The following is a 20,700-nucleotide window of genomic DNA, read 5'->3' as shown; positions in this document are numbered from 1 at the left end:
TGGGGTTCCCGGAAAACCCCACACCCCACAATCCCCAAGGACTGTGTGTTGGGGTGCTGGGTCTGTGCTTATGGTTTTAACTCACCCTTGCCCTCCTTGGGCCATTCCCCCTCTCTAAGATGGTCAATCCCCTGTGCATTTGGAGTAAGGGATGGTCAAAATCATTCCTCTGTCATCTGTTAGGTTTTTTGAGGGGTCAGGAAAAGAGAAAACAGGAAGTTGGTGTTTCATCAGGGAACCAAGTTGAAGCATGAACAGTTACTGGTTTGAAGAATCTTTCTGTTGTTTCTGCCCTTTCTGTGTGGCCAGCAGTGGGGAGGTGGGTGGTTTCCATCCTTGAACCTAGTTTCAGTTTTTCATGTCCCCTTGGGCCTGAGAAGACTGCCCCACAGCAGGAGCTATCCAGGTGACGCTCCTGCCAGGGCAGATGGTCAGTGCTCTCTCCTACTCTCACCTGCAGCCTCTGCTGTAGGGTGAATGCTAGTTCTGGTTCTCTGTGGAGAACAATAGTTGCCCGCAATTTACCTGGACATTTGCCAGGAAAAGTGAAAATCAGGTGTTCATATTTCCAAATTTCTGCTCTAAATGTTCACACCCAATAAAAATGTTTCCATTTTCAGCTCACCTTTTTCTTTTTTTCTTTTAGTAGTAGTGGGGATTTACCCAGGGGTGCTCTATCACTGAGCTACACCCCCAGGGTTGTGGCCTGTATGAGTCCCTCTTAGGGTGGGATAAAGAAGGTGAGACCGTCTCAGGAAGCCTGAGTCCTTGGGGAGGAGCTGCTTTCCTGAGTCACACGGACCAGGCAGGCCTGAGGAGGGAAGAGTACAGACTGGGAACCCGGGCAAGTGCTGAGGTCCAGGGATTCTGCATTTGCTCTGAGTGGGCCGCTCTAGGTCAGGTAAGCAACAGAGCAGGTGGCAGACCCGTTTTTCCAGGCTGGGCCTGCTGGTGCCTTTGGGCTTTCCAGTTAGGAGCTGCTGGCTCAGGGCTGAGAGGAAGGGATGCTGAGCTGCAGCTGGAGCAGACCCTGCTGGGTAAAAACCTGCCTCTGCCACAGAGGAGGCCTGGATACTAAGGAGGTAAAGGCCTGTGTGTGAAACCTGTGCCTAGGATTGGCAGGAGCAGGAGCTGCCTTCTCTGGGAGACCCCACTCTGTCAGGAATGGCTGGGCTTGAAAGGAGCCCTCACTGGGCTTCACTCTGGGATCTTGTCCCTTACTCCTTTGGTTTCTCACTCCCTTGTGTGGTACATGGTGGAAACTGAGGCAGGTGATTCTGCTGATGAATTTGCAAGAGGAGCCTGGTGAGGACTGGAAAAGTGGGATTATTTTCTTCTCTCACAGAAATCTGAATGTGATTTTGGAGGGACTGAGAAGAGATTGGTTCTGAGAGATAAAAAGTCATTCTGCAACCAGTTGAACTCTGCCTTCTCCCTTCTCCCAGGGCTCAGGAGCTCACAAGTCCTGGATCATCAGCAGATGGTGACAAGGAACCACAAAGGCACCAAGCAGCTGGGGTCAACCTTCCAGGGTGATGCTGTGGGGTCCATCCGCCCTGAAGATTTGGAGCCCTTATGTGATGAAGCAGAGCTGGAGGGTCACATAAGTAGTTGGGAACAGGTTGGTGCTTTGGGTGTCCTGGTTCTGAGCAATAGGGGTCAGTCTGCCTGTGGAAAGAAGTAACTACCAGGTGCTTATGGACTGTGATGATGAGAGTAAGCGACCCAGAATGTGTGTGATTCAGACACCAGCATCTGCCACCATGGGTGCAGCCTGAAGCAGTCAGAGTGGTGGGGAGACAGATCTTCCACCCTGCATCTTGGCCCTTCCTGACTGCTGGTCTTGGGGTCTCCAGAGGCACCTGGTCCAGAGACTTAGCAGGGGTGGGCACCCTCTGTCTGCGGCAAGAGTAGGTCAGGGCCTGCCTGGAAGGAAGAGCCTGGTGCGGAACCTTGGTTGAGTCCTGATTCCCCCCCCTGCTTGTGTCCCCTAGGGGAACAATAGCGAAGTTGGGTAGAGAATTAGTCTGTACATTTTTTAATTTATTTTTTACTTTGGTTGTACTGAGGATTGAACCCAAGACTAGCATGTGCATTTGGTTATCCTGAAGCATTATTTGTTATACTGAGTTTTCATTTTGCATAATCTTTTAAAAATTTTAATCCAAGGTAGTTTCCTCTAAAGAGTCAAACATTTATGTAAGATTTTTCATGAAAAGTAAGGACCCTCTTTGTCTCTTCCTGATTTTCTCCCTTCTTAGGTGCTACCACCTAAATCAATGTTTTAGCTGATTCTTTTCTCTTTTACTTCTTCTTTTTTTGTTGTTGGTAATGAAGGTTGAACTCAGGGTTCATACATGCTAGGCAAGTGCTCTTCCACTGTGCTACATCTGAGTTTTACCTCAGATTTTTCTCACAGTGAATCCAGAGGGTTCATAAACTCAGTCTGTGTTATTCCCATGGTTCCTAAAAGCATAATGAAATAAGCCATCTCAGCAACAGGCTTGGTCTCCGGGTTGATTTGTTGATATTGGGGTGGGGCTGTTGTGGTGGGGAGTCAAGCAGAGGCTCCTAGTACTACTTCTATCTAGGTAAAAAAACATTGCACTCCTGGATGGATTATAGAGATCAGTGACACCAACAAGGACCTAAAAGATACAGGGGTGGTGATTGCTCCGCCACCCCCATTCAACTTACCTGTTTGACCTGTGCTGAAGACAGAGGGATCTGGAGAATCACAGTGGATTGTAGTGAACTTAAGCAGGGGCACCTCCAATTGTAACTGCTGTGTCAGATGAGCTCTTATTGCTAGAGCAAAATAACACTTCCCTTGGTACCTGATATGCAGCTATTAACCTAGAAAACAGCTGGGGTTTTTTGGGAGGGAGCAGGGGTACTAGATATTCACCCAGTGGGGCTATTTACTAATAAGCTACTTGTCCATTCCTCTTTATTTTTTATTTTGACACATGGTCTCACTTAGTGGTTGAAACTGACCTCAAACTTCCAGAGTTGCTGGGATTATAGACAGCTGTATGCCACCATGCCTGACCTGAAAATGGCTTTATCTCCATTGCTGTCCATAATGTCAGCAGAAGCAGTTTGTCTTTCGCTCTCAAAGACAGAAATACACATTTACTGTCTTCTCTCTCTCTCTCTTCTTTAGGGTGAACAAAATTTGTATTTAGAATTATCCAGCTGGATGCAGTATAGATGATCCCCATTTTCTTGGTAACATCCAAAGCTACACAGAAGTTGAGCATGGGAATTCTCTCCATCAGGTTTGATCTGGATACTGGCCTTGGCCACACCAGTGTCACAGAGCTGCTTCAGAGCCTGTTTGATCTGGTGCTTGTTGGTCTTGACATCCACAATGAACTCAAGTGTGTTGTGGTCTTCTAGTTTCCTCACAGCAGACTCAGTGGTCAGGGGAAGTTCATGGCATTGTGGTAAAGATTATTTCCCTGGGTGCATGATTTTTCCCCCAGTGCTGGGTATTAGGCCAAGAGCCTTGCACTTTCACAAGCGCTCTACCCTATCCCTGAGGGATCCCTATCTGAGCTCCATCCCTATCCCTGGGGATGCCCTTCTGAGGGTATTTGGACCATGTCCAGAGCAGCAATGAGGGGTTCACTGGAAGATGGGTTGTGTGTTGAACTTACTTGGTGCAAGGGATTAAACCAGGCCTCACACATGCTAAGCATGCACTCTACCACTGAGCCACAAGCCCAACCTTGGTATTTGTTTGTTTTGTGGCTATGGATGCCTTTCAGAACTGCTTTCCTGGTCTTTAAAGCCTCAGCTTTGGATTTGGAAAGAACATTTTTCATCTTGGCTTTCAGAGATACTTGGTGAAAAGGGTACATTCACTGTCTCATTTCAGAAGATATCAACTCCTCAGACCTATGTCATAATTTGGTTCATAAGAATCTTTTTCTTTCTTGAAATCAAGTTTTTCTCTGTTGTCCAGGCTCACCTTGAACCTGCAATCCTCCTGCCTCAGCTTCCTGAGTTGGTGGGATTACAGGCACACACTACCTCACCTGTCTCTTACGGGTTTTGATTGCTTTCCCTTTCAGAAGAAGTCAGGATTTTCTATTATATTGATGACCTTGTACTGATTGGCTCTAGTGAGTGAGATGTGGTATGACCTGTATGTAACAGGGGATAAGTATATTTGACAAAAATTTAGACAAAATTTGACAAAAATTTACCTCATTAAAATAAAGGTACAAGGCTGTGGCTCAGTGGTAGGATGCTTGCCTAGCATGTATGAGGTACTGAGTTTGATTCTTAGCACCACATATAAATGAATGAATAAAATAAAGGTCTATTAACATCTAAAACAGAGGTCCAATGGTATGAGTAATGGCAAGATAAAACTTCTAAAGTGAGAGAGAAGTCATTGCATCTGGCTCCTCCTATAAAAACCAAGGAGGCACAACGTGTAGTGGGTCTGTAGATTTTGGAGGCAGGACATTCTTTATTTGGCAGTGCTACTCTGGGTCATTTTCTGAGTGAACTGAAAATGTTGTGGTTTTGATTTTGGCCCAGAACAATAGAAAACTCCTAACAGATTCAACTGGTTGTGCCAGTGGCAGGTAGGGTTGTTATCTGGATCAGCCCCACTATGTGAATTGATGCACAGGCCTCTTAAGAGTTTGGAACAGAACCCTGCTATCTCCACAGGTGATTACTTGCCATTTGAGAAATTGATGGTCTTCCACTGAGTCTTATCAGCCTCTACCACTGAGACTGAACATTTAACCTTGGCCAACCAAATGACCTTATGATCTAAGTAAGCTGTCCATCATGAGTTACATTTATCTGACTCATCAAGTTGTATCACCATATGTACATAGGAACACTCCACTGTTAAATGCTAGGGGTGTGTATGAGATCAGGACTGAGAGTCTCTGAAGGCAGAAGTCAAATACATGAAGAAGTGGTTCATATATCCATGCCTATCTTTCCTGCTTTACTACCTCCTTTCCCAGTCTGAACCTTTGTTCTCATGTCCGTAAGACCAGGTGACAGAGAAAGAGAAATCCAGGATCAGTATTGGTACCTAATTCTGAGAGGTTGGATGTTGAGAGGTGGTAGTATCTGGATCAGCCTTAGTAAGGGGAATCAGTACTGCTGGGCTCAAATGTAGGGCACATCTCTGCCTTTGTGGGCTGCTGTATTCATATGCCTGTCACTTAAGTCCTGGGTGGATGGTAGTGAACACTAATATGTTGGTCAGATTTCTGTTACTCTTGAAAAATACTTGAGAAAACCAAAAAGAGGAAAGGTTTATTTGGGCTCACTATTTCAAAACTTTCAGTCCCTGGTTTGAAGGCTCTGTTGCTTTAGGGCCTGCTGTGAGGCAGAAGATGAAAGTGGGGAGCACCTAGCAGAGAAATCTGCTCACCTCATGGCAGCCAGGAAGCAAAAAGAGAGACAGGAAGGGGCCCAGACCCCAATATCACCTTCAAGGACACACACCCAAGGTCTTAGTTTTTTTCAGTAGGATCCACCTCCTCAAGGTTCCACCCTCTCTAAATAGTGCCAAGGACTGGGGAACAAGTCTTTAAAACTTGACCATTGGGGCATTCCAGACCCAAATTGTAACAGTTAGATCATGTCAGTTTGTGTGCTTGGTTGTTCATTGTCACTTCAGGAAGGATGTTTTCTGCATGTGATTCAGGCTCATGCGCAGATGTACCATGTTATGGTTTGGATGTGAGGAAAAACTCACATGTGAGACAATGCAGGAAAGTTCAGAGGAGAAATAACTGGGTTTTAAGAGTCTTAACTCAGTGAATTAATTCAGTTGGAATTAATTGAAGTGGTAGGCTGCCACTGGAGGAGGTGAGAATTGGGGCGTGGCTATGAGGTATATATTTTGTAACTGGAGAGTGGAGTGTCTCTGCTTCCTGATGATGTGAGCTGTTTCCCTCTGCCATGCTCTTCTGCCATGATGTTCTGCCTCACCTGGAGCCCCGAGGAATAGAGCTGACTTTCTATGGACTAAGACCTCTGAAACCCTGAGCCCTCAAATAAACCTTTTCTGTACAATCGTGCTGGCCAGATCCTTTTAGTCTCAGTGGTAAAAACGCTGACTAAAACATACCACTTCCATGTTATGAGAGACTGCTCTGGATCTGTCCAGTTTGTGACCTTGTGACCTCCACAGAACCCCATACATGTTGGCTATTGTCACCCCAATGTTCTTTAGTGTCCCATGGTCAAATATTCTGCTTCACTACGGCCTTGTGACACACCAAAGCTGATTACTGAGAGCAGCACATTTCTGTGTGTAGAAGGCATGGCCTCCCTCAGACCCCAGAATCCTTGATGGTGTTTCTACCCCTGTGCTTGCTTCAGTTCTATCCTGCATCTCTCATGCCACTGACAGCTCCATGTCCATGCAGTCTGAGGGGTGGTGGCTGACCTGGAACTGTTGCAGTATCCATTCCTGTTCAGGTCCCACATGAAGATGGCCTCTTATGTCACCCAAAATGTGGTGCAAATACTGTGCCTCAGTGAGGAAGGTGATGTTGTCAGAACCCAAAGAGGCTCAGGATGCCTGCTTCCTTCCCTGCAGTGAGAGGTGCCAGTTTCAGCAGCTCATCTTGTACTGTGGAAGGGACATGTCTGATTGTCTTTAAACCTGGTCCCATAAATCACACTGAAGGTGCCACTCCTGAATCTCTGAAAGTTTTATCTTCCACTTTCTGAAGACCTGTGCCTCATCAGGTATTCTAGGGCACTTTTAGCCTCTTGCTCATCCATCCTAGACAACTTGATGTGGGATGAAATGAAATGACTTTATATTCTATGGGATGTGCAGCCAGTCCAGAGCTCTTAACACTGATCACAGAGGGCAGGGATGGTGAGGCTATGGCTACGTGGGTGTTGCTGTCAGCTCAGTCCCAGTGCACAACACTCCTCAACATCCCGCCTGTTTCCCTCTCCCCATGAAGTCTCCTGGGTTAATGATACTTCCTTGGCAGAAGGACTGAGGGAATCATATCCACATTTCTTTGTCATGGTGTTCTAGGCTCTTTCTTCCCTTGATGTGGACACTCCTTTAGTCGCTGGGTTCAGAATCTGTAAACTGATTCGGATTTGGAAATTGAGAATGGAATCCTGACTTCTCATGGTTCTAGCACCTTCAGCCTCCTGCTCTCCAGTTTTATGTTTATTGCTGATATTGAACAGTGCACTTGCTGGAAACCTGTCTGTTTGACCCTGGGGACACCACCCTCCATGAACCTGCACAGGCCCTTGTAGATCAGAGCATCCTTGACTGTTGCTCTGGGGTTGCTGTGGTGGGCACAGTCTCTTGTCAGTGCTGGTTAACTCCCACCACTTGGTCTCATGTCATTTTAGGACCAGACCATACCTGTGAATATGAATGACCTCTTTCCTACCCTCATCCCAGCCTGCATAGGAAAACATCCTTTTCAGTGAAGCAGTCCTTGTCACCAGCATATCCCTGTGGGCTTTGGTGAAAATGTCCTCTGGGATATTTGAAATTCAAGTCCCTGATGTGTCTTGTGGCCTCACAGAATCTCTCCTTTCCACATGCCCTCTTCCCTCAGCCTCTGTATTCCATCCTCCATTGTCTTCTTGACCATCAAACTCATGTCCACCTGCTGAGAGTTGAACATCCCTTTTTCCAGTCTTCACATAGAATCACAGAAATTACCACAACCCAAATGACTTTATGTAGCTCCATTTATGACCTCACAATTATGTAAATTCCATGTCTCACAAGGTCAAGGTGTCAGTAGGTCTGCCTGTTCCTTACTGGAGGCTCTCATGGGGAATATACTTCCAGGCTAAATCAGGTTGTTTTGAGAATTCAGTCCCTATCTCCTTGCTGACTGTCATGCAGGAGTCACTTTGAGCTCCTAGAACCCTCTCTCAGGTCCTCATATGTGCCCGCTACAGCACATCTTATCTATCCTTCTTCCACTAGAACCTCTGATGTCTCCTCTAATGCATCCCCTCCACCTACCTTTCTTGTGGCATATTTCTGACTCCTAGCAGAGGAGGGTCTCAGTTTGGAAGTTTTACTGTGATTTGATTGGATGACAAGGTGTCCAAGACAATTTTCCCATTTTCAGATCTTCACCTTATTTACATAGGTTGTGTTCCCTTGGCCATATGATACAACCTATTGGCTCTTCCAAGGATTAGTGCCTGGGCATCTGTAGATATCATTCTTCAGTCCCCACATCTTCCTGTGTTGAAATCAGTGAAGAGCAAGGAGACAGCACTTCTGAGAAGGTGATGGACAGGAGGAGCCAAGAATGCAGAGATGGAGAAATTGCCTGGGGTCCCTGGGAGGGCCTACCATGAAGGGAGTTGAGGGCTCCCATCTTATGCCAGACTAGGGAATATTTGGGAGGGGAAGCAGAATGGTCTGAGAACATCTGTATGGAGTAAACACTCCACCTCAGCTGCTGGCCCAGAAGTATATGGTCCACAGGGAAACCCCAATGGGAAGGGACTTTGGAGGGCCCATGTCCTCCTGGAGACCAGGCTTCTATTAGAGCTGGGAGGCAAGGACATCTTGAGAGAACTTTGTTTTTCATGAGCTGAGAATTCCAGGGTGTGCCTTGGAAAGATTCAGGAGCTGGGAAGACAGCATGAGAGGAGACAGAACAGGGGTGTGCCAAGCCTGGTGAGGATGACAGTGCAGGACATTGAAGGGGACCTAGCATGGCTAACCAAACAGGAAAAGGACACAGGAGATTAGTCCTGGTAGATCCAGGACAGACAGAGAGGTGGGCTGGGAGAGGGACAGGTGTGGGATCAAGTGGGTCTGGGTCTTGTCTTTGTGGAAGGAGATGAGGTTTGGGTTGTTGGGTCTCACTGCCATTCTGGTACCTTTCTTGTCCCTGAATGTCTGAGGGTAGAGGTTGGCTAGGCTGTGCATGATTCATTCCCGAACTGAGGAGAGTTGGGTGCTCACCTAGGCCCAGGTCTGCTTTGTTCTGCTGTTGGAGGTGCCATTTCTGAATACCACATGGAACCCTGACACAGAGCCTTGTTCTGTCCCACTGATGGGGTTAGAGGCCCAGAGGAGATAAAAACTGTGACCTTGACCTGATATTTCCAGTGTTCTTATCCACACTATAGGATATTAGTTGGGCACTGAGTTGCTATTCCCAAGAACAGAGGTCATTTGTTTTAAAAACCTTAGTAAATAAGGTGTTTCCAAATAACTGTTTTTAAAAAACTGGGAAATAAAGAGTAGAGGAGATATTTCTACTTTTCTCTTGTTCTGGGTGTTGTTCTCAAGAGACAGGGGCTGCAAGTTGAGATAGAATCTGCAGAGAGTGCAGTGGGCTCCTGATCATGCTCCCAAATGTAAGTCATGTGGGAAGCAATTAGGCAAATTTTATACTGTTTGACATTGGGTCATATTAACAGAATATGGTAATTTTCCTTAGTGTCATAACAATATTGTTATTTGAAAGAAAAATGTCATTTCTTAAGAGGTGAGCACTGACTTTAGAATGAGTGTCACAATAATTGATTTTGTAGTGTTTCAGCAAGAATTATACAACAATAATTTCTTACAATCCCTAACAAATGTGACACCATATTGAACTAATATGGTCACCTTGGTACTATGTATTCAGAGTTTGGAATCTATGATCTTTTTCACATAATTTGGAGATGATTTATTCTAATACTTTCTAACAACATGGAAAATGTTCACAATATAATGCTGAACAAAAATTAAGTTTCAAGTGTATATGTGTGTTAGCCAGAATGCTGGTGCATGCATGTAAACCCAGTTACTTTGCAGGCAGAGGTAGAGGATGTCAAGTTCAAGGTCATCCTGGGTAACTTAGTGAAATACTGTCTCAAAATTAAAATTTAAGACAGTGTAACTGAGTGGTACAGTATTGCAGTACCAAAAAAAAAAAAAAAAAAAAGAATAAATGAATAAAGTACATGTTTTGAGAATACCTCAGTTGAGGGTTGATCTTTGTTTGTCGGTGTCATATTACTACATTCTATACCTGAGGTAACTAACTTATGCATGAAAGGATTTTTTCAGGTCACAGTTTGGGAGGGTCCAAAGCCTCTACCAGCTCAGTTCTGGTAAGGACAGTGGATGGTGGCCTGCCATGGTGTGAGCATGTGGCAGAGCTAACCTATTACATCACCAGCTAGTCACTGGAAAGACACTAGATATCATATCCACAAATCATTCTATGACCTAAGGACCTCCCACTGGGCCCCAGCCCTCAAAGGTCCACAGCATCTGCAATACCACTATGCTGAAGAACAAGCCTTTATGTAGGGACATATATCAAACCACGGAGGAGCGTTTGTGTGTACAAGTGCGTCAATCTCTGTGGACATTTATTCATTCATGCGATCTACAATTTGTGTGTGTGTGTGTGTGTGTGTGTGTGTGTGTGGTGCTGGGATTGAACCCAGGGCCTAGTGCAAGGCAAGCACTCTACCAAATGAGCTATATCCCCAGTCCAATCTGCAATATTTTTGAGATAAAGTCTTGCAAATGACGGAGATGTTCAAGTAGAATGTTTTGAAAGATCCTCAAGACTGTCCAATACCAGTACAGAAGAAATTTTACTCAATCTCCAGACCCTAGGTACCCAGGGACCCTGCCAGAAATGAACCTGTCATCAGTGTTTCATGTGTCTCTCCTGAAAAAAAGTTATGCAAATGCTTTCATCCTTGCTCCATTAAGAAGCTGCACTGGAAAGCAACAGGAGCAGAGGGAAAATTTTCTGCTTTTCTGCTTTCTGCGGTGTGCCATCAGGAGCTGACTGGGGAGGTGGCAGGGAAGAGACAGAAACCTCAGGCAGGGCACAAGGACTACCAAGTTCCCCTCTCCTTCAGTCTCTGTCACATCCAGGACCTGGACACCTGTGCAGTCCAGGGTGCTCAGAAACTTCATCCCCAGTTGATGCCCAGTCCTCTCCTTGGCTTCTCAGTGAGGATCCCAGAGCAGTGCAGCAGTGTCTCCTTGTGGCCATAAGGTCTAGAACACCAGACTTCGTGCCCAGGCCAGAGATTGTGCTTCAAGTTGAGTTGGGGAAGGAGAGTTGGACATTTTACATTAAAATTTTATCTCATAGGTTTTAAAACATCATAGTGGGTATTTTACCCTATTAGAACAGATAATAATCAGTCATGGAAAATGTATTAAAGCAAAAGTAGAGAGATGTAAAACCTTCTTTCATCTCCCAGTGGAGGATTCTGCTTTACCTTTTGACTGGTAGGTGCTCATAGACTTGATGGTGAAGGGGCCAAAGGGGCCAAAGGGGACCCTGGAGCTGGGCTGTGTAGCAACACCATTCCCTCTAACTGTTTTCTGTGCATGTGTTGTATGCAGGACTACATAGCTGCACTCACACAAGATGAATTATATTAAACCTACATTATTTTGAATCTATTTTGAAAACTTTATTATGATCAATAAGCAACTGTATATAATATTTTAAACTCATTGAAACACTGTTTTTAACAACCAAACATTCCATACAAGAAAAAATACCACTCCTCATTGGTATTTCTCTCTTTTTCCTGCTGGGATTGAACCCAGGGCCTGGTGCATGCTAGCTCATGCTCTACCACTGAGTTACATCCCCAGACCCCTTTTGTATCTTATTTTTTCATTGCAAATAATGTCTGATTAAAAATCTTATATATAAATGATCCCTCTATATTTTGCATTTTGTTTTATAATCACAGATTTCTTAAACACACATGGGATCAAATTGATTCTGTTATACACCAATACACATTCATTCAATCATCTCTCTAGATATTCATTCAGTCTAAATTTATTGAGTCCTTATTCTGTACTAGAACTAATCCAGATGCTGGGGATACAGTGGTGACAACTAGACAATCTCACTACCTAAGGATCATATACTTCAGAGATATAGACTGACAACCAAAAGAAATTATTCAACACAGTTATAGTTGCTGTTGAGAAATATGTGCCTCATCCACAAGATTGCTGATGGCAAAAATGACAGGAACACTATTTCAGACAGGTTGGTATTGGAAGCCATATCTGGGAACCCGATATCTGCACACACGGCAGACCCTGGAATGTATGGGGAGGGAACATGCATGCTTTGTAAAGGGGATCCTTGTTACTCTGCTGACATGATGAATATTGTTGTCCCACTCCAGAGGGAAAGACACATGTGCACACACACCAACTCCTGCAGCAGGGCCAAGGTGGTAGCTTTCCAAGTGGCCAGAGGAAGGACTTTGACCCTGCACTTGCAAACACAGAGCAGTGGGTGGGGAGAGGGCTGCACTCAAGGAGGGGAACCTCAAGTGCTTCTCTCAGTGGTCTTTGTCTCTGTCCTGGACTTTGGAGGTCTTTGTGTCCCAGGAGCAGAAAGCCTTTGAAAAAGAGGAGAGATCCTTAGGAACTAAGTCTAGGGAGGGAAAAAGAGGAGTCAGTAGAGACAGGGGAGTGGGGCTGGGTCCAAGACCAGATCACCCATGCAGGAGGGGCCTGTCTCTTGCAGGGCTGGAGCCTAGACCTGAGGGAGGAGGACAGCTACTGGCTGGCCCATCTACCTGCCAGAAACATAGAGGAGACGCATTTGGCTTTTTGTTGTTTTGGTAAATGCACCAGAGTGGAAGATAAGGAGCTTACTCTTCAAATGGCATCCTTCACAGTCTACTCTCAGTGTGAACTAATTAGTAATCGCTAGGAAAAGAGAGCAAGGTACTCTGGGGGACACCAGGATACATCTTGAGGCAACCCCTATCTGCACCCATCACCCCTCCCAGGATGATTTGCTCCACTCCAAGTTCAACGATGGGTAAAAGAAGCAGGGGGCCACAGGTTTTATCCCTCACCTCTTCATCCTTCCTCTGCCATTACCTGAGCTTCCTCCCCTCGGTGGAAATTCCCCTAGAGCTAAGCACTGGAGGCTTTAAGGCTGGAATTCTCCTTACACCTCAGACTTGGGAAGTAATTCCAAGACTGCTGTCCTTCCTGGCGATGCCACTGTGGAGCCCAGTCTTCCACTGTGGAGAGCAGTCGCCCAGCTTGGCTGGGTTCCCTTACAGAATCCTTGCACTTCCCAAATGTTCTTGAAACTACTTACATCACAAATTTAATCTCAATCTTTACACGTGCTTCTTTGCCATTTCACAAGGGAAAACTGAGGCCTGAAGGAGGAGATAATGCCAGGACTTTGTCCATGTCCCGTGGACAATATGGCAATGCAGGCTTCAAACCCATTTTGAGTGAAATATGACAGGGTCCCTTGTGCCTCCATTCGATTTTTCTTCCCCCCACCCCCTGTTGGCAGCAGGGTGGACAATCCGCAGCCTCCTTCGCACTCTGTTTTGCGTTTTGGGCCATATTTGTTAGATGTCTGTCTACTCAAAAAGTATCCCTTTCCAGGCTGGGGTTGTGGTCAGGGGGAAAGCATTTGCCTGGCAGTGTGAGCCACTTGGTTTCATCCCCAGCAACACAGAAATACAATTTTAAAAATGAAAGTATCATTTTCAAAAGCAACTGAAGGCAGATCCAATGCTATGAGAGCCTGAAGGCTCATCCCAAGACAGAACTTCTGGTGTTGGATTGTAATTAATATTGTGTTTTTTAAAAAACTATTTTCTTGAGCTTGGGGCTGAGTTACTCATATTTTACACCTATAATATTCTCTCCCTGACACCTCTTACAAATCCCAGTTATACTAGAAGATACAATTCCGGCATTTCAGAGAAAGCAAAAGGCATCACGTTTTCCCAGTCCTTGGAGATGTCACTGTCAAACCATTGGTGGAAAATCATCCAGGATTTCCCTTTTAAAAAATATAAACTATGTACATGGTGGCATTATAATCCAGTATTTTCCTAACCTTTAAAAAAAACTAAAATATGTTGGGCACCTCTTTTTACAGCAATAAAATAAATATATATTTTGCTCATTTTAATGGTTACAGAGAATTTTATTGCATAGATTTATTTTGGGAGATGGTGGGAATGTTCTCCATCTTCATGCACTGGTGTTGACATAAGCATTTGTCAGTACCCAAACTCAAGGTGCTGTACATTTCAACATAAGCATTTTATTGTACATAAACTGTGGACTACTAAAGTTGGTTTAAGAAGGTTGGTACCCCTATGAAATTTGTATTTTGGTTCTGCATAAAGAAAACAAAAGAAACTTAAGAGTTAGACCCAGACACATCTAGAGGTAAAGAGTTATGGGGCTGGGCCTGGTGGTGAACACCTACACAATCCCAGCAGCTCAGAGGGCTGAGGCAGGAGCACAGTTGGTTCAAAGCCAGCCTCGTTAATTTAGCCAGGCCATAAGTAACTTTATGAGACCCTGTCTCTAAATAAAAATATTAAAGAGGGGCTGGACATTTGACGCAGTGGTTAAGAACCCTGGGTTAAATCCTGTGTAACAACAAAGAAAGAGAGAGAAAGAAAGAGTTATGGTGTCTCGACTTATTCTCCAAAAGCACAGCACTCTTAATAACACCATATGTTTATTTGGTGGTGGGGGAGAGAGAACAACTGTGACAAAATGTTCACAAAAGATGACCCTAAGTTAAGGGTAAAAATAAAAGCTAGAAATAGTAAAATACATGTTTGCTTTCTACCTGAAAATTTGCACATTCTTCCATTATGAACCAGGGTAGTAGGAGCCATCTCTCCTATTCTGGTCACTAAATTCACAGATGTTTGTTTCTCTCATATGGCAGGGAACTCATCACACCCTGAATACTCTTTGTTGCTGTGATACCATTGGTAGTGGTGAGAACTGCTTCCAGTCTATTTAATGTATCAAGAAATAAAAAAATACATATTTTAGTATTTTTTAGTCATTTATTGTATTTTTAATTATTTATTACATTTGGATACAATCAGATTCTACATCCAAACTCAACATGTATTTTTATTATTCAATTCAGAATTTAACCCTGTTTTTAAAAAGATGTTGTCTGAAAGGGCTTGACACATAAAGAAGTTTTGTAGATACTTGTTTTTGTAGTGCTGAGGATAGAACCTGGGGCCTCATACATGCTGGGCAAACACACTACCACTGAATTCCATCCCTGGCCCTCTATACTTGTTCTTTTCTTTTTTTTTTTTTTTTAAATAGCATTTTTTTATGTTAATGTGCATTATAGGAAAAATAAAAACACAAGCAAAGAACAAAGTCATCCAGTCATAAGCAGTTTGGTTGGATGTGTCCCTCCAGGACCTGAGTATACATACACAATATCCCATTTTGTGTGACTGAGATTGTAGTGTGGATCATGCTTTTCCACACATCATGAATATTCACCAATTCAAAATCCCAAAGCTACATGAGTATTTTTGATAACCAAGAATACACTATACCAACTCAATCTGTTATCCTTCCTTGGGAACAAAAATTTCACTGAAGACAGAAATGGCAACGGGCCTCTAGATAGACATATTGGCAGAGTTACAACTAAAATAATGCATTTCCTTAATGCTCAATTTAAAATGAGACAAAGCAACAGAATACACCAAGCTTGTTTCATTACCAGATTTCTACTACTAAAGTATTAGCAAGAATTCATGTACCCAGTGAATTAAAGTATTCCTATAGTACAGTCAGAAGATGCACACTCCAGCGGCTCACATGGAAATGTCAATCCTTGAGCACTTGCTCCCGTCTTTCCCTGTGTGCGCCCTGAGCCCCTCTGCTGCCAGTCTAATGAGCAAGTCATGATACACACTGCCCAGAGACAAAGCAATTCCCATGTCCCAGATGCATCTTTTCTATCAATTATAACACAAAGTTATTTACAAATTGGTTAATTCACTAGCTCTACTTTTTATGATTCACTATCACCTCAGGACATCTAGAAAACTTAGATGTTGTGAAATAAAGTATGAACTTTGTGCACAATAAACACAAGTACTTAACAAAAAATGCATATAGATCTAGGTTATAATCTAAACCTGCCTTCCAGATATGGAGCTACTAGCAAAGAGCACGTCCCCTCACCCTTCCTCTCCTCCTTCAGCACCATTCCAATGACTAAATTCAGGACTACCCCTAGCTCCAAGAGGTGGATTAATAAGGGTCATTCCCAGAAGACAGTTCTTCCTAAAAACTAACAAAAGGCTATTTATATAGGGATTATTTTGCTACTTCTAACAAACTTTGGGCATTAGGACTTATCCTTTAATACCCAGCAATATTAACTAAAATGCACATGTAACAATGGCTAGACAATCAGAACTAATCTAAGGGCACAGAGTGCTTCTCTATGCACTCCACCCACCACCCAGTGAATCTTCCACGTATTCTCCAAGACTTCAAGTTCCACAATTCCATTCTCCTAAATGCAACCATTCCTATATAGTAACAAAAATACTTAAAAGGCATTACTTTAGTCCTCTACTTCTACCATGTGTTGTGCACTTTTAAACATCTAGAAACACTACATGTTTCCAACAAGGACTTCAGTTTTCAACTATACATACAGTAGCATTGAATAAACTGCAACACTTACTGAACAAACGGTACGCTCTGAAGCAAAATCCCCCCTTTTTTATAGTAGGCTAGAATTTGAAAGTGCCTTCCAAACAAGAACATGCTGGCCCAGAACCCTCCCCCTTCTAGTCTCTTATCAACCCAGGGGTCAGATATATGCATCTGTAATGCTGAGAGATGACTAACAATTTCACTTCCTAAGTGGTTTTAAGAACAGTCTTTCCTACACAAAGCGTACTCAATGTGTTAGTTTACTAACTCTACTTGTCATACACTGGCAACCTCTTTAACATCTAGATAGACTAGATGTAAATTAGGATTTGTGTCCTTTATATACACTATTTACACGGCATAGTACAACAAAACTCAGATATAAGAGACAACGGTCAATCTTGCTTCACAGAAAATACATTGGTATAAAGCCCTTTGCACTTTCTTTTCCTTCTTCCTCCCTGAACAAGCACAAATACAATGTGTACTGCTCAGAGAACTGTTTTGATCATTCCATTTCTAAAAGACAGTTATTTCATTATGAATTTTAACAAAAGATATCTACAAAATGTTTTATTTACTACCTCTACTTTTAACATACTTTGTGTACTTCTAAACATCTAGAAAGACTAGATGTTTCAATAAAGGACCTAAGTTTGTCCACTATGTACATAGTAGTGTTAAATAAACTACACACATGTAACAATGGTTACATCTGAGAGTGTCTTCAAAGTAGGATCGCTTTGGCCAAGAATCCTTCATTTCTTCCACTTCTTTCTCCTATGTCACATGTGCCACATCTGAGTGTCATATGATATGATGTTATAATTTCTCTTCCAAAAGTCCTTTTCAGAAGACTGCCTTTCTATGAATTTTAACACAAACTGTACAAAAGTATTAGTTTACTAACTCTACTTTTGTCATACATTGGCAACCTCTTTAATATCTAGAGACTAGATATTATAAAATTAGGACTCCTTTGTCCAGTATATACAATATATACAGCACAGCAAAGTTAAATGAAATGCACATCACAGGGCAATGGGTAAGCGGAAGTTTTCTAGTATACTCTGAACAAAACACACTTGCATCTTCTTCCTTCCCACCTCCCTCAACCCAGTGAACAAGTACAGGCAGTATTCTGTTCAGAGTTGGCTTAACAATTCCAAACAGAATTTCCCATCACTTTTTTTAAAATTTATTTTTATTGTAAACAAATGGGATACATGTTGTTTCTGTTTGTACATGGAGTAACAGCATACCATTTGCGTAATCATACATTTACCATAGGGTAATGATGTTTGATTCATTGTTATTTTTTCCTTACCCCCACCCCTCCCACCCTTCTTTTCCCTCTATACAGTCCCTCCTTCCTCCATTCTTGCCCCCCTCCTACCCCCCATTATGTGTCATAATCCACTTATCAGTGAGATCATTCACCTTTTGGATTTTTGAGATTGGCTTATCTCACTTAGCATGATATTCTCCAATTTCATCCATTTGCCTGCAAATGCCATAATTTTATTATTCTTTATAGCTGAGTAATATTCCATTGTATATATATGCCACAGTTTCTTTATCCATTCATCAATTGAAGGACATCTAGGTTGGTTCCACAGTCTGGCTATTGTGAATTGAGCAGCTATGAACATTGATGTGGCTGTATCTCTGTAGTATGCTGATTTTAAGTCCTTTGGGTATAGGCCAAGGAGTGGGATAGCTGGGTCAAATGGTGGTTCCATTCCAAGTTTTCTAAGGAATCTCCACACTGCTTTCCAGAGTGGCTGCACTAATTTGCAAACCCACCAGCAATGTATGAGTGTACCTTTCTCCCCACATCCTCTCCAACACCTATTATTGCTTGTATTCTTGATAATCGCCATTCTAATTGGGGTGAGATGGAATCTTAGTGTAGTTTTGATTTGCATTTCTCTTATTACTAAAGATGGTGAACATTTTTTTCATATGTTTGTTGATTGCTTGTAGATCTTCTTCTGTGAAGCATCTGTTCATATCCTTAGCCCATTTGTTGATTGGGTTATTTGTATTCTTGGTGTAGAATTTTTTGAGTTCTTTATATATTCTGGAAATTGGTGCTCAATCTGAAGTATGAATGGCAAAGATATTCTCCCAGTCTATAGGCACTCTCTTCGCATTGCTGATAGTTTCCTTTGCTGAGAGAAAGCTATTTAGTTTGAATCTATCCCAGTTATTGATTCTTGCTTTTATTTCTTGTGCTATGGGAGTCCTGTTAAGGAAGTGTGATCCTAAGCCAACAAGTTGAAGATTTGGACCTACTTTTTCTTCTATAAAAAGCTATTTACAAACTTTTAATTCTACCACTTCTACTTTTAAATATATCAAGCACTTCTAAATATAGAGAAGGACTAGATATCCACATAAGAACCTGTCCACTAAGCACACAGCACTGGTAAAATTGCACACATAGCAATGGTTATAATCTGAGGTATTTTCTAATATGACCATTTTGTCTTTGAACCATTCCCTCCCCACGTGCTTCTACTTTTAGTCCCGTGGACAATTACAGGCATATGTGACGCTTAGAGATGGCTGAACAAATTCATATTCAAAAGTCATTTACAGAGGACAGTTTTCCTATGAATTTCAACACAAAATGTACAAAATGTGCTCATTTTACTAACTACTTGGTCATACACTGGCAACCTCTTTAACATCTAGAGACTAGATGTTGCAAAACTGGGACTCATTTGCCCATTATATACACTATATACATAGCAAAACAAAATGCACAAAACAAAGAAAATTCATGTTTGAAAATGTCCAAGTATGAACACACTAACATATTACCTTTTGCAATTGCTTCCCTCCCACCTCCTGCACATCACCGAACAAGTGCTACACTGCTCACAGAGGTGGTTTACCAGTTCCATTCCCCAAAAACTATTTCATATGAATTTTAGCAAAAAGATATTTATAAAGTGATATTTTACTACCTCTACATTTAACATACATCGGGTACTTCTAAACATCTAGCCAGACTAGATGTTTCAAGTAAGGACTCAGTTTGTCCACTATGTACATGACAGTCTTGAATAAACTGCACACAAGTAACAATATTTCCAACTTAAAAATATCTTCAAAATATGAGCATTCTGGCCTGTCTCCAACCCAGTGGGCTAAAACACTCAAAATTTTCGGAAGACAATCCTTCCTAGGAATTTTAACACAAAACATACAAAATTTGTTTACCTATTCTACTTTTGTCATACACTGGCAACCTCTTTAACATCTAGATAGACTAGATGCAGATTAGGATGCATTTGTCCCTTATATACACTGTATACACAGCAAAGTAAAACAAAACCCATACACATAAGGTACAAGTCTTAGCTCACTGGTAGGCACACCCAAGGACCAGCACACAACTCTGTATGACTCAAAAGGGGGTTTGACTACTGCCCCCCCCCAAAAAAAAAACTCATAAGAATTTTAACAAAAAGAAATGTACAAAATGTGTTGTATGTTACCACTTCTACATTAAACATATATCAGGCACTTTAGAACATCTAGAAAGTCTAGATATATCCAAAAAAGTACTTAGCATTTTCAACTATATATACGGTAATGAAGAATAAAATGCACACACGAAACAATGGTTACAATAGGAAAATGTCTTTGACATGAAACCAGTCTGCACAGGACCGCCTCCTTCTCAAGGTCAAGGTCTTCTCCGCGACCTCTCACCCACCTAACAAACGTGGACAAGTGCCCCTCCCAGAGCTGGGCTAATGAGTTCATTCCAAAGTCACTTGCAGAAGAATTTCCGATTTTTTAAAACAAAAGGCCATTTACGAGACGTATTTTCTAACTATCAGACCTGGCAACCTCTTGACATCGAGAATGTCCAGCCATAGCGCACGTTTTCACAGGTTGGGGGCGAGTTAGAGCAGCTTTTTCGTATTATGTACCCAGGCCTTCAACTCAGGGCCAGGATCTTCCCAGCGTGGTGGTCACGGCGTGTGACTCCACGTTTCTCTCCGGGAGAAGGAGCACCAACCGCCCGAGGCCGCCAACCGTTCCACCGTCGTCGTCTTGGGGCTTCGCTCACCTTGCAGGGCGGTTAGGGCCTTTGCCTGTCCCGACAAGGCGCGGTCTCCAGGGGCCGCACCGCGCGGTCGCGGAGGGCCCAGTCTGCGCGGCTGCTCTGGCCAACGCGTGGCCGA

General features: G+C 43.0%; 1 protein-coding gene across 1 annotated transcript in view; it reads left to right on the top strand.

Annotated features, from left to right (window-relative positions):
- The window catches only part of LOC124988859 (MHC class I polypeptide-related sequence B-like), a 79,447-nt gene that overhangs the window by 29,059 nt on the left and 29,688 nt on the right, over nt 1–20,700 (top strand). Inside the window, exon 2 of the mRNA XM_047558659.1 lies at nt 1,446–1,621. The gene's annotated coding sequence lies outside the window, so the exon portion shown is untranslated. The remainder of the gene's footprint in view (nt 1–1,445; nt 1,622–20,700) is intronic.

This window comes from Sciurus carolinensis, chromosome 7 (assembly GCF_902686445.1).
Source record: "Sciurus carolinensis chromosome 7, mSciCar1.2, whole genome shotgun sequence".
NCBI lineage: Eukaryota > Metazoa > Chordata > Mammalia > Rodentia > Sciuridae > Sciurus > Sciurus carolinensis.
The sequence above is the reverse complement of the archived record's forward strand: the minus strand, read 5'-3'. Positions and strand labels throughout refer to the sequence as shown.